This window comes from Nerophis ophidion, linkage group LG16 (genome assembly GCF_033978795.1).
Source record: "Nerophis ophidion isolate RoL-2023_Sa linkage group LG16, RoL_Noph_v1.0, whole genome shotgun sequence".
NCBI classification, from domain to species: Eukaryota; Metazoa; Chordata; class Actinopteri; order Syngnathiformes; family Syngnathidae; genus Nerophis; species Nerophis ophidion.
Window position 1 is genome coordinate 18,059,565 of NC_084626.1, and position 12,215 is coordinate 18,071,779.

Here is a 12,215-nt window from a genome sequence, read left to right on the forward strand (position 1 = left end):
TCGTGATATGGCCTAAAAATATCGAGATATTAAAAAAAGCCCATATCGCCCAGCCCTATTGACAAAAAAAGAACGCCACACACCCCTTCCATCCACATATTTTACAATTAAGGAAAACGCAACAAACAGTGAAATATGAATGCAAAGGGTAAAAAAACACAACACATACAATCTGATACATCTGATATATCACTAAGCTTTAGAACTTTATTGTAAAACTCTCCTTCCACGTCGGTCCCTGACACCCACATTTTCAGGCTTTGGAAACACTGTGGAAACGCTCCCCGCCCACACTACTTGGTGCCTCCTCTGAGCTGCTGTGACTTACATTACCATAGTAACTAATTAGATGACCATTGTAACTAGTTAGATGACCATGGTAACTAGTACGTCATACAAAAGCACAGATTCCAACCATTGAAGGACTTATTATAGTTGAAGACTTACGGTCATTAGAAAACATCACTACACATCATAATGGCAGCTACACTTTCCATCTTAAAGATCTAGAACAGGGGCGCTCACACTTTTTCTGCAGGTGAACTACTTTTCAATTGACCAAGTCGAGGAGATCTACCTCATTCTTATTTATAATTTATATTTATTTATTTATGAAAAATAAATTTTTGTTAACAAGTTAATGGTGTTTAATGATAATACAAGCATGTTTAACACATAGATTCCTTTCTTTCATGAAGACAAGAATATAAGTTGGTGTATTTGATTCTGATGACTTGCATTGATTGGAATTAGACAGTGGTGCTGATAACGTCCGCATTTTCAAATGGAGGAAAAAAAAAGTCCTCCTTTCTGTCCAATACCACATGAAAGTGGTTGGATTTGGCATCTCATTTGTCCAACTTGCATACTCGTTTTTAAACACTTTGTTATGAGAGTAGCATATGTGTGTGGCCCTTTAATGTCTGGCAGCAGGTGAGTGACGTCAGTGAGTGTGCGGGTGGGCAAGCAAGTGAGAAAGCGGTCGCTGAGGGCGGGGGAGAAATACATTGGCATCAAACTCCGTAGCTTGCTAGCTTGTGCACGCTAGCTTTCTGAGACTCTTATTTTGTTAGCACAGGCAGGATGAAACAGGTCTTTTATGGTGAAGACAGGAACTGTGCAGTCGGTCTTTAGAGTTTTGACAGTAGGTACGGAGTCTCTAGAAATAAAATGTGTTTCTCTGCGTCCGCCCTGTGATTTTTTTCTTAAATATGAGCTCGCAGCAGCCAGCGTCATCTCACAAGATCCTCGGGTGCCGAGAATGTCAAACAACTGACGAAAGTGAAGTGTTGGTATGATTGATGATTGCTCATTTTTATGTCTATTTTTTAATGCCTGGCTTGAGATCGACTGACACAACCTCCGAGATCGACCAGTCGATCGCGATCGACGTAATGCCCACCCTTGATCTAGAACAATTATTTGGCAATGTTCGGCACTCCAGATTGAAAAGCTTAACGGGGCGATTGTGGCCCCCCGGCCTTAATTAGCCCAGGCCTGCTTTAAGATGTCAGTAGGATTTATGCCTGCAGGTGAAGGAGGGTCCAGGGCCTTTTTCACACGACAGGTCATTTTTGATTTTTTTTTTTGCGTATATATGACCTGTATTTGTTTTTTTCATGTCAATGTGAGCAGCACAATTACGATTTTTTCAAATTCTACTCAGGCCTCTTTGTATGAATGGGATATGTTCAAGTTAAAGTTAAAGTACCACTGATAGTCACACACACACCAGGTGTGGTAAAATTTCTCTCTGCATTTGACTCATCCCCTTGTTCCACCCCCTGGGAGGTGAGGGGAGTAGTGAGCAGCAGCGGTGGCTGCGCTCGGCAATAATTTTTGGTGATATAGCCCCCAATTCCAACCATTAAAGGCTTACTGAAATTAGATTTTCTTATTTAAACGGGGATAGCAGGTCCATTCTATGTGTCATACTTGATAATTTCACGATATTGCCATATTTTTGCTGAAAGGATTTAGTAAAGAACATTGACAATAAAGTTCGCAACTTTTGGTCGCTAATAAAAAAGCCTTGCCTTTACCGAAAGTAGCGGACGATGTGCGCAATGTTAAGACTTCATCATTGATATATAAACTGTCAGACTGCGTGGTTGGTAGTAGTGGGTTTCAGTAGGCCTTTAATGCTGAGTGCCAAGCAGGGAGGTAATGGGTCCCATTTTTATAGTATTTGGTATGATTCGGCCGGGGTTTGAACTCACGACCTACCGACGACATACCGATCTCAAGGCAGACACTCTAACCACTGATTTGCGATGCAACGCGCTGGTCATATTCCTCCAACAAGCATGTCATCAAAAAGCGATAAGCGTCATAAATAAATAGTTGACAAATGGGCAGAAAACGGGCGAAAATAATGTTGTAGGAACTCAAGTCAATGTTCCGCTAATTGTCTGTGTCTTTGATTGCTCGCCCACATGCTCTTGAGCAGACATCGCAGTAAATGTCCCACAAACTGCGAAAGCCAAAATGCTTTTCCTCGCTCATCTTTGTACCTTCCGTTCATTCTATTTCCAATTCTGAAACACACATCAAAAAACTAAATTAGGGATGTATTTTGATTTTTATTAAATATGATAGGTTTTAAAACAAACATTAAAACTGTTGATTTTCCTTAAAATATAGCCATAAAATTGGATTTTGTGCTGTTTTCCTTGTGATTTTTCCAGATAAACACAAAAATCTAATATACGGTCATCCAAAATGCAAAAAATGGTGGTTATCTATGTGGTGACCAATTGAACTGGAAGCAGTACTATAGCTATTCCTTTGTGTTTAGCATGTTTTTAGCATAACGGAAACATTTTTGTTCAGCAGGAGTCCTATTGTCATTTTTAAAAAGTGTCATTAAATAGTTGTCCAACTTTTGTTTCAGAAATGAAAATAGAAAAAGTTGCACTAAATGTGTTTTTTGATTTGTATTTCAGAATTGGAAATAGAATTAACGGCAGGTACACGGACCCTCTTCCTTCTTAATTTTCTACAAGCTATAATTTGGTTGAGAAAATTTTGACTTTGATTTTACCAAAATTGGAAGTCAGTGTATGTTTTGGTCAATTAATTTTCTTTTCATAAATGGAAATCAAACTACAAGACACAAACTGGTTTATTTGAATTTTGTTTGAAAATACAAAAATAGAAATTTTAAAAATAAAACTTTTTTTTTTTAGTGTTGAAAACTATCACACATTTTAAAAGACGGATTCATTTTCTTTTGATATTTGATGAAATAAAAATAAAGATCCAAAATGGTTCGTGTTTCTTCCGTTCATTCTATTTGAAACGTACATCAAAAAACACATTTAGGGCCGTTTTTCAAATTGATGAGGTGGCGACTTGTCCAGGGTGTACGCCGCCTTCCGCCCAATTGTAGCTGAGATAGGCGCCAGCGCCCCCCGCAACCCCAAAGGGAATAAGCGGTAGAAATGGATGGATGGATGGATGGATGGATGGATGGCAGATTATTTTTTAAATCCAAAAAGGCTTGATTTTCCTGCTGTTATCCCTTCATGGATTTTTATTTTTCCAGATTAACACAAAAATATGTTCATCCAAAATTAAAAAATGTGTGTTTGTGTGATGACAAATTGAACCGGAGGCAGTATTTTAGCTTTTCCTTTGCATTTAGCAAGTTGTTAACATAATGGTAACATTTTGTTCAGCTGGAGTCCCATTGTCGTTTTTAAAAAGTGCCAGTAGCATATGCTTGTCTCAAAGATTAAGCCATGCAAGTGCAAGTGCAAACGAGTTTGACTGTGGTTGTAGTTGGTTTGCTTTCTCTTTTGCCACATCCACGACTTGGGGTTTATCAGGTGTTGGCACGTGCCCAACTTTTGTTTCAGAAATGAAAATAGAAAAAGTGGGCCAAAATTAGTTTTTTGATTTGTATTTAAGAATTGGAAGTAGAATGAACGGAAGGTACACGGACCCTCTTCCTTCTTAATTTTCTACACGCTATAATTTGGTTGAGAAAATGTTGACTTTGATTTCACCACAATTGGAAGTCAGCGTATGTTTTGGTAATTTAATTTTCTTTTCATAAATGGAAATCAAAATATAACTTTTTGTTTCAAAAATAAAACATTTTTTTTGGTATTGAATAGCAGTAACACAATTTAAAAGACAGTTTGATTTTCATTTGATATTTCATAAAAGAAAAATGAAGATGCATAATGAACAGAAACGGGAAAAACGACCGAAACTGAGATTTTTGTCATAATCTGACACCGGAAGTTTGTATTTTCAAAGTAAAAGTAGAGACAATTCAGTACCTGTGTGTCTGGCTAAAATATATTTGGAGTCCTACACAGAAATAATTTTAGACATGGCCCGCAAGGACCATCTACAGATATCTATACACACATAACACACGAAAATGGAGGCAAAAAGAATGTGATGATGCACCATAGTACAGTGCTCCTGTCTGTAAAATCGTTAAATCCGATTTGGTCAGTTTTCAGTTTAAGTTTCTGTGCTGTGTACATACGTCTACTGATGCCTCTGGACACATCTTCAGTGATGTGCCTGGAATCATCGGGTGTTTCGGGTCTTTCAACATCATACACCCTCCTCCAGGTGACCCAGCCGGCGCTGATCAGACCCCAGCTTGTGTACAGATGGCTCGCTAGCTACCATGACTCCATGGCTCTCCCCTTTTGAGCCTCAGCCATCTTGAGGCCCTCTCTGCCCCATCGGTGGTACTGCGGATGGCTCTCCTCCTTCTCTCTCCCTCGATGCCCAAAGTGCTGAAGGCTCTGGTCAAGGAGCGGGCTGCAAAACCCCTGCATCCAACCTCAACTGGGAGGCACCTCACTCTCCAGCCAGCCTGCTGACAGTCACTGACCAGTCCCGCGTACTTGGAGAGCTTCCTCTCAAAGGCTTCTTCCAGGCGGTCTTCCCATGGGACGGTCAGCTCCAGCAGCACTACCTGGTTGGTGGACTCAGACACGAGGACAATGTCTGGTCGCAGGGTGGTGACTGCAATGTGGCTGGGGAACTTCAGCTGATGTTCAAGGTCCACCAACAGCTGCCAGTCTCTTGCAGAGGTTAGAATGCCAGCAGAAGTTCTTCTGGCAGGGGTTGGCTGCTCCCCAGCTCTGACAAAGGCGATGATTTTCTTGGAGGGTCGGAACTGCTTCGCCCACACAAGTCCTGCGCTGATGGTTTCAGCAATGTTCTTAAGGACTTGGTCATGCCTCCAGCGGTACCAACCATTTCCAAGTGCCCTGGTGCAGCAGCTGAGGATGTGTTCCAGGGTTCCTCGCTTGGAACACAATGGGCATGCTGGTGTCTCTGCTATGCCCCATGTGTGCAGGTTAGATGGGCTGGGAAGCACATCGTACACTGCCTGGATGAGGAATTTAATGCGGTGAGGCTCGGCTTTCCACAGCTCGGCCCAGGTCACTTTCCTCTCAACCGCATTCTCCCATCTTGTCCAAGCTCCCTGTTGCTTCAATCCCACTGCCTTGCAAGTTCTTATTTCCTCCACTGCAGCTCTCACCTCCTCCTGAACAAGGCAGCGCCCTTCCTTCCCGCTGGTTTTCAATTGGGGAATTGGAAAGGAGCCTAGCCCAGCTCTGCCTCGAGTGACCACTCCCACCAGGCTTCTTTGACGCAGCCTTGCCTCTGCCTCTTGAACTGCATCCTCAACCCTCCACTTCCTACCAGTCCTCACTTGGATCCCTGCTTTAGCCACCTTCGGATCTCGTGAGTCCCTGAGCTGAACCACTTCTCTGGCTCTTGCTACCTTGAACTCTTCCTCCAAGGATTTGAAGGGCAGTTGCAGTTTATTGGTGTTCCCGTAGAGTGCGAGGCTGCTCAGGCTCTTTGGTAATCCCAGCCATCTCCGGAGGTGGCTACTGACCCTCCTCTCTAAGGTCTCCACTGTTGAGATGGGGGCTGCATAGACAAGGAGGGGCCACAGGATCCTGGGAAGAATGCCATGTTGGTAGACCCAGGCTTTGAACTTTCCAGGTAGGCCTGACTTGTCCACGTATTTCAGCCAGCCATCCAACTCAGTGCAGGTCGACTGGATAGATGAGGTATCTCTCAGAGAGCTGTAGAAAACCTTGCCCAAGCTCTTGACTGGCTTCTCTGTGTTGGTTGGAATGGCTGTGCCTGTGATGTTAAACCGGAACTTGTCTTCCACCTTCCCTTTCCTCAGCACCATAGACCTTGATTTGGCTGGCTTGAAACGCATCCGGGCCGACTCCATCACCTTTTCGAGTCCCCTCAGAATCCACCGGCAGCCTGGGACTGATTCTGTCATGACAGTGAGGTCATCCATGAACGCCCTGATGGGTGGTTGCCGTTGTCCGGATGTCGATAGAGGCCCTCTGCACTCTAGCTCAGCAGACTTGGTGAGCATGTTCATGGCCAGGGAGAATAGTGTCACAGAGATAGTGCACCCTGTGATTATACCGATCTCCACTTTGTGCCAACGAGATGTTATTGCTCCCGAGGAGACCCTCATCCTCCCGTAAATTGGTGTAGTAATCAGCAATGAGGTCCCTACATCTGCTGGGGACATGATGTTTTGTTAATGTGAGCTGAACCAGCTTGTGTGGAATGGAGCCGAATGCATTTGCCAGGTCAAGCCAAAGCACTGACAGGTCACCGTTGTTCTCTCTTGCCTCTCGAATGAGCTGTGTCACCACACCGGTATGCTCCAGACAGCCTGGCATTCCTGAAATGCCTCCCTTCTGGACAGATGTGTCGATGTAGGTGTTCTGACCCAGGTAGGTACACAGTCGTTTGGAAACAGTGCTGAAGAAGATCTTTGCCTCGACGCACAGCAGGGAGATGATGCGGAACTGGTCTAGCTGGGTGGAGTTTTCCTCCTTCGGGATCCACACCCCTTCAGCTACTCTCCATTGTTCTGGGATCCTCCCTCTTCTCCAGAACACTCGCAGGATTTTCCACAGACGCAGCAGGGTTTTGGGACAGTTCTTATACACTTTGTATGAAGTGCCACTTGGTCCAGAAGCAGAGCGTGCCCTTGCTCTGCGGACAACCTCCCTGACTTCCTTTAGCTGCAGTTCTGACATGTCAAACTGCACCTCCGGTTAAGGGGGGTCTATGAGGATGTTACACTCTCCCAACTCCTGCTCTCTTGCGGGGTCGCTGTACGTCTGCTTCAGATGTTGGTCTATGTCTTCCTGCGAGGAGGCAAGTTTACCACTGCGCTTCTGCCCCAACAAATCCTTAGTGAACTTGAAGGGGTTGGAGATAAAGGCAGCACACTTGCGTGCCCTCTCACGGCGCCGCCTCCTATGCCACTCAGCCCGGCGAAGAACCCTGATCTTATTCCGCAGGATGCACATTAGCTGGACCGGGCCAATACGTTCCTCATCTCCGGCCTTCTTGTATTGGGACTTCAGTGCTTTCATCTCCTGCCTGATGTTGTGGATCCTCACAGCTCTTTGATTCTTTGAGTACGTTGTTCCGGATCTTTTCTTCTCCTCCTCGCCGAATCGTTCAGCAGCGATACTGACAATGATTGTTGTCATAGCTTGTAGCTTCCCGTCAGCCTCTCCCTTTACCCTTGCCTCCAGAATTTGGTCGACATCGTCATTGAACTGCTTCCACAATGAGGTCATGCTAGCAGCTGGCCATTTGATCCGCCTCCGGTCAGATTTGATGCTCAAGGGATTAGTTTCCAATACTTGGAGGTTCCGGGCACTATGGGGTGACTCCGGGCCTGGCTCCTCCTGCGTCTCACCAGGTTGGACACCTGTGCGATGTGTTGCTTCTTCTCCCAACAGGCCCTTCATCCTGCATGCTCATAGTCGTTTGTCCATTGCTTGGGTCTGTTGCCGTTGTGTCCGTCCGACCGGGGTGCTCATCCTCCCCCGCTTTCGGGCACCCCTGGGGGTATTTTTCCATTAAGTTCATCGTAGCTTTGTTGGGAGTCCCCCTCTCAGAGGACACAGATTGGGTTGCCAGCCCGTTCTGCCCCGGTTGCCGTCTCTCGGAGCTGTCACTGACTCTCCAGTAGTCACCACACTCTTCATGGTTGTCATCCAGTCTTTCCTGGCTGTCACTGATAACTCAGGGTATTCGCTGTGTACATACATCTACTGATCCCTCTGGACACATCTTCAGTGATGTGTTAATAAGTCTGTCGATATTTCTGTCGATGTCAGTCCTCGTGCCATGTCTAAAATATTTTCTGTGTAGGACTCCAAAGAAATTTTAGCCAGAGTCACAGGCTAAAGCAGGAGTGTCAAACTCCATTTCACTGAGGGCCACATCGCAGTTAACACCGCCTGTAACCGTATGAATATAAAAGTATGTAAAGATTTACCTGATGATATTTTATTCAATTACCCGTGCATTTTATAAATACATTTTTACTTACACTGTAAGAAAATAAATATTGTAGGCTTTGCGGTAAAAAAAAATGGTCGCCTGAAATTTACTGTAAATGTTTAGTTAATGTTTAGTGTTTTTAACAGCATTTTTCTACTAATTAAATGTTGGTGCTGTTTTTTAGGGTAAAATTCTGGCAAATGAAAATAATTTGTATTTGTCGTAAAATCAACAGTTGTTGTTTTTAAAAGGTATTACTGCAGTCTTTCTTAACCTTTGTTAGGCCTTGGCCGTACTGATCATTTGTGATACACTTTTCCACCACTTGTGGCAGTAATGACAATCTCAAACAAGTCTGGGATTAATGTCATAGAGAAGATTTTTAAGTGCAAAAATGATGACTAAAATTGTGAATCTGTATTTTTGTTTGCACTTAAACTTTATTGGCAGTTTACTTAGGAAATATATTCATTGTTAATTCAGTTTATTAATTTTAACACAACATAATTGTACGTATATTTATTTGTTGTTAGTTATTTATAAGTGCTTTTTTCTGCAGTATAATTGGTTAGGGGCAGCACGGTAGAGGTCCTGGGTTCGATCCTGGTTTTGGGTTCTTTCCGTGTGGAGTTTGCATGTCCTCCCCGTGACTGCGTCGGTTCCCTCCGGGTACTACGGCTTCCTCCCACTTCCAAAAACATGCACCTGGGGATAGGTTGATTGGCAACACTAAATTGGCCCTAGTGTGTGAATGTGAGTGTGAATGTTGTAGGTCTATCTGTGTTGGCCCTGCGATGACGTGGTGACTTGTCCAGGGTGTACGCCGCCTTCCGCCCAAATGCGGCTGAGATAGGCTCCAGCACCCCCCGCAACCCCGAATGGGACAAACGTAGAAAATGGATGGATGGCTATTTGGTTAGTACTTATTTTTCTATCAGCCTGACCTAAATCCAATGTTTTTTTATGTAAAGTAACTAATAATCTTTGTGGGTTAACACATGTTTTCTTAAGATTTGACATATAATTATTGAATACATTTGAAATTAGGAATAAGATTACTAATTCAGTATTGATATCTAAGTGAACCCCAGGCCTCTCTGCAGTGGAAAAGTTGGGTCCCGGGGTCAAAAATGAAGAACCCCTTTATTACTGTATATGGAGAAACAATTCCACTCTTTATTTTAGGGTAAGATTCAGGCACTGAGCTGCCAGTTTGTTTGTTTTTAACGATAAAAATATATGGTAATGTTAAGTCAAGCAGATATTTAACTATCTATTTTTATTTCAACCCTAAAAATGTTGGAATTCAGGGTAATATACAAACCCAGTTTCCATATAAATTGGGAAATTGTGTTAGATATAAATATAAACGGAATACAATGATTTGCAAATCCTTTTCAACCCATATGCAATTGAATTCACTACAAAGACAAGATATTTGATGTTCAAACTCATAAACTTTATTTTTTTGCAATTAATAATAAACCTAAAATTTCATGGCTGCAACACGTGCCAAAGTAGTTGGGAAAGGGCATGTTCACCACTGTGTAACATCACCTTTTCTTTTAACAACACTCAATAAACGTTTGGGAACTGAGGAAACTAATTGTTGAAGCTTTGAAAGTGGAATTCTTTCCCATTCTTGTTTTATGTAGAGCTTCAGTCGTTCAACAGTCCGGGGTCTCTGCTGTCGTATTTTACGCGTCATAATGCGCCACACATTTTCGATGGGAGACAGGTCTGGACTGCGGGCGGGTCAGGAAAGTACCCACACTCTTTTTTTTACTAAGCCACGCTGTTGTAACACGTGCTGAATGTGGCTTGGCATTGTCTTGCTGAAATAAGCAGGGCCCTCCATGAAAAACACGGCGCTTAGATGGCAGCATATGTTTTTTCCAAAACCTGTATGTACCTTTCACCATTAATGGTGCCTTCACAGATGTGTAAGTTACCCATGCCTTGGGCACTAATGCACCCCCATACCATCACAGATGCTGGCTTTTGAACTTTTGAACATTCGATAACAGTCTGAATGGTTTGCTTTCCTTTTGGTATGGATGACATGATGTCCAATATTTCCAAAAACAATTTGAAATGTGGACTCATCAGACCACAGAAAGCTTTTCCACTTTGGATCAGTCCATCTGAGATGATCTCAGGCCCAGAAAAGCCAGCGGCGTTTCTGGATATTATTTATAAATGGCTTTCACTTTGGATAGTAGAGCTTTAACTTGCACTTACAGATGTAGCGACCAACTGTATTTAGTGACAGTGGTTTTCTGAATTGTTCCTGAGCCCATATGGTGATATCCTTTAGAGATTGATGTCGGTTTTTGATACAGTGCCGTCTGAGGGATCGAAGGTCACGGTCATTCAATGTTGGTTTCCGGCTATGCCGCTTACGAGGAGTGATTTCCCCAGATTCTCTGAAACTTTTGATGATATTTTGGACCTTAGATGTTGAAATCCGTAAATTTCTTGCAATTGCACTTTGAGAAACATTGTTCTTAAACTGTTTGACTATTTGCTCATGCAGTTGTGGACAAAGTGGTGTACCTCGCCCCATCCTTTCTTGTGAATTACCCACCACGCAGTCTGATAGTTTATATGTAAATGATGAAATATTAACATTGCAACACATGCCAATATTGCCTTTTTAGTTTACTAAATTACAATTTTAAATTTCCCGGGAGTTTCGTCTGGAAAACGTTGTGTAATGATGACGTGTACGCAAGACGTCACGTGTATTTAGGAAGTATGAGCGCTACGCACACACACAGCTGAATGTCGTCTGCATAATTATACAGCTTTTTGGACATCTGTGTTGCTGAATCTTTTGCAATTTGTTCAATTAATATTGGAGAAGTAACTGTAGAAAGATGGCGTTGGGAAGCTTTAGCCTTTAGCCACACAAACACACGGTGATTCCTTGTTTAAAATTCCCGGAGGATCAGAGCGCGGTCAAGCGAACATGAAACACGACGGAATGTCAACCAGCAGGTTTCGGTGAGAAAATTGTGGTTAAAAAGTCACTTCTTACCGGAGAAAAGCTGAGCTTGTGTCGTCCATAGCTGCCGTCGACTCCCCTGAGACACTGCGCGTCAAGACACCCGTGGACCCACCCTTCCGTCTATCAGGTACTATTTAACTCATTAAAACACTAGCAACACAATAGAAAGATAAGGGATTTCCCAGAATTATCCTACTAAATGTCTCTAAAAACATCGGAATCCGTCCCAATGCATTTGCTTTTTTTTTTTGTAACTCGTTTTTTTTTCTTTTTCTAGTCCGTCGCTATCAATATCCTCAAACACGAACTTTCATCCTCGCTCAATGGGGAAATTGTCGTTTTCTCGGTCCGAATAGCACTTTTTGTGAGAGGCTCCCATTATAAACAATGTGAGGATGTGAGGAGCCATCACACGTGTGACGTCACCGTCTGTGACTTCCGGTAGAGGCAGGGCTTTTGTCTTAGCGCCGAAAGTTGCGAACTTTATCGTGGATGTTCTCTACTAAATCCTTTCAGCAAAAATATGGCAATATCGTGAAATGATCAAGTATGACACATAGAATGGACCTGCTATCCCCGTTTAAATAAGAAAATCTCATTTCAGTAGGCCTTTAAGGACTGTGGTAAGTTGTTTCTCCTCTCTTACTAAATCAATTATTTGTAATTTATTGCATCATGTCAGAATTTACTTCATATTGTTGCTCAATATGAAATGAGGTTATTTGTGTACTGTTTTGTATCCAAAAAATATGGTATTCTAAAAGGGCTAATGTCACCCAGTGAATGCTAGCTTAAATGTTAGCCACCTCAGACTTTGTTTTTGCGCCGGATGTAGGACAATTTCAAACTTTATGTGAAATATAATATTTAATATGTA

General features: G+C 42.9%; 1 pseudogene; it reads right to left on the reverse strand.

Moving 5' to 3' along the window:
- Positions 1–4,642: 4,642 nt before the first annotated feature.
- LOC133535723 (uncharacterized) lies at positions 4,643–7,526 on the reverse strand (annotated as a pseudogene).
- Between the last annotated feature and the right edge of the window lie 4,689 nt (positions 7,527–12,215).